The sequence below is a fragment of the Hyla sarda genome, unplaced genomic scaffold, assembly GCF_029499605.1.
Source record: "Hyla sarda isolate aHylSar1 unplaced genomic scaffold, aHylSar1.hap1 scaffold_1663, whole genome shotgun sequence".
In the NCBI taxonomy this organism is placed as follows: Eukaryota; Metazoa; Chordata; class Amphibia; order Anura; family Hylidae; genus Hyla; species Hyla sarda.
The window spans coordinates 1-6,329 of record NW_026608302.1 but is presented as its reverse complement, the minus strand read 5'-3'; the positions used below and the strand labels follow the sequence as shown (position 1 = coordinate 6,329).

Genomic DNA, 6,329 nt, shown 5'->3' with positions numbered 1-6,329 from the left:
CCTTACAGGGTTAAAAAGAAAGATTCCTACTTTCATTGCTACCTGCTTGCTGGCTAGCCAGCTAGCCAGCCCTGTGGGCCTTGCTGCTGCTGCTGCAGCCAAAAAACAAAAGGTGGTGCTGCTGCTGCTTCTGCTGCTTCTGCTTCTGCTTGTGTCTGGCCGCTGTTGGAGCGTCCAGGCACAGGACTTCTGCTGCTGCTGACTAAATGGCCTCCTTAATTGGATCATTTGAGTAGCCAGCACACCTGTGCAGGTAGGGCATGACATGATAGGCAGCTGCCTTGATAGCGGGTGGGTGCTGAATGTTCCTAATTGACAAAATAAGATTAATGCTTATGAAGAAATATAAAATCTCATCCCTTCCCCAATATCGCGCCACACCCCTACCCCTTAATTCCCTGGTTGAACTTGATGGACATATGTCTTTTTTCGACCGTACTAACTATGTAACTATGTAACATAACATGGGGGGGGTCTCCTGGCTGTTCACACAGGTGTGTCATTGCTGTACATTGACCATGCATTGCTTCTGTGGTATTGCAAAGGCAAAGACAAATGCTTCCAGCCATCCATTGCACTAATGGATTGGTCATCAGCTGGCTGTCTATGTCCCGCATCAATATAGACCAAAGTACAGAGGGTTAGGCTATGCTATTGTGCACCTACCTGATGCATCAGAAGGTGCGAGGCCCTTGCTAAATTCTGTGCACAGACTTTGAGATCTATACTTTAGACTGTATCTAAACCTGCTCCAACATGGACTGACATTCTGGCCTACTTTCAGCCGATGCGACTTGTCTGTCGCTGAACAGTCGCTTTTTATGTATTCAGCACCTATGTATAATGTTGTAAAAATGCTCTAGAAGCTAAAGTCGCAGAAATGTCACACATATTTGGCCTGCAACTTTCTGTGCGACAAATTCAGACAGGAAAAATCAGTATAAATCCTTAGAAAATTATCCCCCAGTGTCTCCATCTGCTGGCGGTATTGAATAAGCATTGCTGCACTGATGGGGTATGCATTAGACGAAAAAAAAGAAGAAAAAGAAGAATAATACGCCCAGAAAAGAGGCGAAAAGGAGAAAAACGTAAAAAAACGTGAAAAAAAAGTAAGAGGAAGAGAAGGGAAAAAAAGGTGGAAATGGGTTTAAAAGTGATTTCGGCGGAGAAATATATATATATATATATATATACATATATATATATATATATATATATATATACGCGCACACACACACATATATATAAACGTATTCTCCGTTGAGATATTGCAGCCGCTGCTGTGTCCAGGCCCAGGAGCCTTAGCACTGTGCTGTGATGTCACTCAATACCACTGACATCACTAGGTGTAAACAACATCTCTCCTTTGCTGTGTATGTGACTATGGAGCTGTTTGGTGATGTCGTCTATTATGGCCTTCATAGAAGCAACAGGAGATTGTTGCATCCATCTAGAACCCTCAGAACTACAGTGCTATGATGTCACTCACTTCCACAGGCCTTGCAGAGTGTAAACAACAACAACCCAGCTTTGTTGTGTATGTAACCATAGGGATTTGTGATGTCACCTAGAACCTTCACAGCAGCGACAGCTTTATGAGGAGCATCAGCACTGCTCTGCCTGAGCAGAACCATCACCGCCATAGGTTGTCAAATAACCCGGATTTAACCCACACAGGTAAGTCCAATGGGGTGCAGGCATGTCCTCTATGCTTACAGCTTCCCGTGGGTGTTGGTTTGATACCGTTTGGGGACAGCCAAGGAGGCATCTGCAGGCAACAAAGGTAGGTGTGTGCTTGTGTGTGTGTTTCCTATGCAGATCCTAAGCCCAGTGTCACATGCAAGTAGGAGGAGTAAGAAGGGTTCCTGGCAAATCCGGGTTATGGATTGCATTTAAAAAGGCCCCGTGGGAGTGCAATGGGCCCCTGTCTTGCTGCTTAGCAATAATGGTATGGGTTTAGGTTCTGCTGTGTGTACTGGTGGTTGACTGCCCCCCAGCCCAGAGTGTGCATGGAAAATTGTCTGGCAGCCTCCCTGACAGCAAGCAGTGATAGTGCCCATGAAGGGGACCTTGTTGGGCCCGCCCCTTTCACGGTTATCGCTTCTCGGCCTTTTGGCTAAGATCAAGTGTAGTATCTGTTCTTATCAGTTTAATATCTGATACGTCCCCTATCTGGGGACCATATATTAAATGGATTTTTGAGAACGGGGGCCGATTTCGAAGCTTGCTTCCGTCGCCCTATGCATTGACCCGATATGGCAGTATCTTCGGGTACAGTGCACCACCCCCTTACAGGGTTAAAAAGAAAGATTCCTACTTTCATTGCTACCTGCTTGCTGGCTAGCCAGCTAGCCAGCCCTGTGGGCCTTGCTGCTGCTGCTGCAGCCAAAAAACAAAAGGTGGTGCTGCTGCTGCTTCTGCTGCTTCTGCTTCTGCTTGTGTCTGGCCGCTGTTGGAGCGTCCAGGCACAGGACTTCTGCTGCTGCTGACTAAATGGCCTCCTTAATTGGATCATTTGAGTAGCCAGCACACCTGTGCAGGTAGGGCATGACATGATAGGCAGCTGCCTTGATAGCGGGTGGGTGCTGAATGTTCCTAATTGACAAAATAAGATTAATGCTTATGAAGAAATATAAAATCTCATCCCTTCCCCAATATCGCGCCACACCCCTACCCCTTAATTCCCTGGTTGAACTTGATGGACATATGTCTTTTTTCGACCGTACTAACTATGTAACTATGTAACATAACATGGGGGGGGGTCTCCTGGCTGTTCACACAGGTGTGTCATTGCTGTACATTGACCATGCATTGCTTCTGTGGTATTGCAAAGGCAAAGACAAATGCTTCCAGCCATCCATTGCACTAATGGATTGGTCATCAGCTGGCTGTCTATGTCCCGCATCAATATAGACCAAAGTACAGAGGGTTAGGCTATGCTATTGTGCACCTACCTGATGCATCAGAAGGTGCGAGGCCCTTGCTAAATTCTGTGCACAGACTTTGAGATCTATACTTTAGACTGTATCTAAACCTGCTCCAACATGGACTGACATTCTGGCCTACTTTCAGCCGATGCGACTTGTCTGTCGCTGAACAGTCGCTTTTTATGTATTCAGCACCTATGTATAATGTTGTAAAAATGCTCTAGAAGCTAAAGTCGCAGAAATGTCACACATATTTGGCCTGCAACTTTCTGTGCGACAAATTCAGACAGGAAAAATCAGTATAAATCCTTAGAAAATTATCCCCCAGTGTCTCCATCTGCTGGCGGTATTGAATAAGCATTGCTGCACTGATGGGGTATGCATTAGACGAAAAAAAAGAAGAAAAAGAAGAATAATACGCCCAGAAAAGAGGCGAAAAGGAGAAAAACGTAAAAAAACGTGAAAAAAAAGTAAGAGGAAGAGAAGGGAAAAAAAGGTGGAAATGGGTTTAAAAGTGATTTCGGCGGAGAAATATATATATATATATATATATATACATATATATATATATATATATATATACGCGCACACACACACATATATATAAACGTATTCTCCGTTGAGATATTGCAGCCGCTGCTGTGTCCAGGCCCAGGAGCCTTAGCACTGTGCTGTGATGTCACTCAATACCACTGACATCACTAGGTGTAAACAACATCTCTCCTTTGCTGTGTATGTGACTATGGAGCTGTTTGGTGATGTCGTCTACTATGGCCTTCATAGAAGCAACAGGAGATTGTTGCATCCATCTAGAACCCTCAGAACTACAGTGCTATGATGTCACTCACTTCCACAGGCCTTGCAGAGTGTAAACAACAACAACCCAGCTTTGTTGTGTATGTAACCATAGGGATTTGTGATGTCACCTAGAACCTTCACAGCAGCGACAGCTTTATGAGGAGCATCAGCACTGCTCTGCCTGAGCAGAACCATCACCGCCATAGGTTGTCAAATAACCCGGATTTAACCCACACAGGTAAGTCCAATGGGGTGCAGGCATGTCCTCTATGCTTACAGCTTCCCGTGGGTGTTGGTTTGATACCGTTTGGGGACAGCCAAGGAGGCATCTGCAGGCAACAAAGGTAGGTGTGTGCTTGTGTGTGTGTTTCCTATGCAGATCCTAAGCCCAGTGTCACATGCAAGTAGGAGGAGTAAGAAGGGTTCCTGGCAAATCCGGGTTATGGATTGCATTTAAAAAGGCCCCGTGGGAGTGCAATGGGCCCCTGTCTTGCTGCTTAGCAATAATGGTATGGGTTTAGGTTCTGCTGTGTGTACTGGTGGTTGACTGCCCCCCAGCCCAGAGTGTGCATGGAAAATTGTCTGGCAGCCTCCCTGACAGCAAGCAGTGATAGTGCCCATGAAGGGGACCTTGTTGGGCCCGCCCCTTTCACGGTTATCGCTTCTCGGCCTTTTGGCTAAGATCAAGTGTAGTATCTGTTCTTATCAGTTTAATATCTGATACGTCCCCTATCTGGGGACCATATATTAAATGGATTTTTGAGAACGGGGGCCGATTTCGAAGCTTGCTTCCGTCGCCCTATGCATTGACCCGATATGGCAGTATCTTCGGGTACAGTGCACCACCCCCTTACAGGGTTAAAAAGAAAGATTCCTACTTTCATTGCTACCTGCTTGCTGGCTAGCCAGCTAGCCAGCCCTGTGGGCCTTGCTGCTGCTGCTGCAGCCAAAAAACAAAAGGTGGTGCTGCTGCTGCTTCTGCTGCTTCTGCTTCTGCTTGTGTCTGGCCGCTGTTGGAGCGTCCAGGCACAGGACTTCTGCTGCTGCTGACTAAATGGCCTCCTTAATTGGATCATTTGAGTAGCCAGCACACCTGTGCAGGTAGGGCATGACATGATAGGCAGCTGCCTTGATAGCGGGTGGGTGCTGAATGTTCCTAATTGACAAAATAAGATTAATGCTTATGAAGAAATATAAAATCTCATCCCTTCCCCAATATCGCGCCACACCCCTACCCCTTAATTCCCTGGTTGAACTTGATGGACATATGTCTTTTTTCGACCGTACTATGTAACTATGTAACATAACATGGGGGGGGTCTCCTGGCTGTTCACACAGGTGTGTCATTGCTGTACATTGACCATGCATTGCTTCTGTGGTATTGCAAAGGCAAAGACAAATGCTTCCAGCCATCCATTGCACTAATGGATTGGTCATCAGCTGGCTGTCTATGTCCCGCATCAATATAGACCAAAGTACAGAGGGTTAGGCTATGCTATTGTGCACCTACCTGATGCATCAGAAGGTGCGAGGCCCTTGCTAAATTCTGTGCACAGACTTTGAGATCTATACTTTAGACTGTATCTAAACCTGCTCCAACATGGACTGACATTCTGGCCTACTTTCAGCCGATGCGACTTGTCTGTCGCTGAACAGTCGCTTTTTATGTATTCAGCACCTATGTATAATGTTGTAAAAATGCTCTAGAAGCTAAAGTCGCAGAAATGTCACACATATTTGGCCTGCAACTTTCTGTGCGACAAATTCAGACAGGAAAAATCAGTATAAATCCTTAGAAAATTATCCCCCAGTGTCTCCATCTGCTGGCGGTATTGAATAAGCATTGCTGCACTGATGGGGTATGCATTAGACGAAAAAAAAGAAGAAAAAGAAGAATAATACGCCCAGAAAAGAGGCGAAAAGGAGAAAAACGTAAAAAAACGTGAAAAAAAAGTAAGAGGAAGAGAAGGGAAAAAAAGGTGGAAATGGGTTTAAAAGTGATTTCGGCGGAGAAATATATATATATATATATATACATATATATATATATATATATATATATATATACGCGCACACACACACATATATATAAACGTATTCTCCGTTGAGATATTGCAGCCGCTGCTGTGTCCAGGCCCAGGAGCCTTAGCACTGTGCTGTGATGTCACTCAATACCACTGACATCACTAGGTGTAAACAACATCTCTCCTTTGCTGTGTATGTGACTATGGAGCTGTTTGGTGATGTCGTCTATTATGGCCTTCATAGAAGCAACAGGAGATTGTTGCATCCATCTAGAACCCTCAGAACTACAGTGCTATGATGTCACTCACTTCCACAGGCCTTGCAGAGTGTAAACAACAACAACCCAGCTTTGTTGTGTATGTAACCATAGGGATTTGTGATGTCACCTAGAACCTTCACAGCAGCGACAGCTTTATGAGGAGCATCAGCACTGCTCTGCCTGAGCAGAACCATCACCGCCATAGGTTGTCAAATAACCCGGATTTAACCCACACAGGTAAGTCCAATGGGGTGCAGGCATGTCCTCTATGCTTACAGCTTCCCGTGGGTGTTGGTTTGATACCGTTTGGGGACAGCCAA

The 6,329-nt window shown here is 45.4% G+C and overlaps 2 non-coding genes across 2 annotated transcripts; both read left to right on the top strand.

Moving 5' to 3' along the window:
- Positions 1–2,096: 2,096 nt before the first annotated feature.
- On the top strand, positions 2,097–2,287 carry LOC130311725 (U2 spliceosomal RNA). Its single transcript, XR_008860029.1, has one exon. It is a non-coding gene; the product is annotated as a U2 spliceosomal RNA (small nuclear RNA).
- A 2,095-nt stretch (positions 2,288–4,382) lies between these two features.
- Positions 4,383–4,573, top strand: LOC130311713 (U2 spliceosomal RNA). Its single transcript, XR_008860018.1, has one exon. It is a non-coding gene; the product is annotated as a U2 spliceosomal RNA (small nuclear RNA).
- The last annotated feature ends 1,756 nt before the right edge of the window (positions 4,574–6,329 follow it).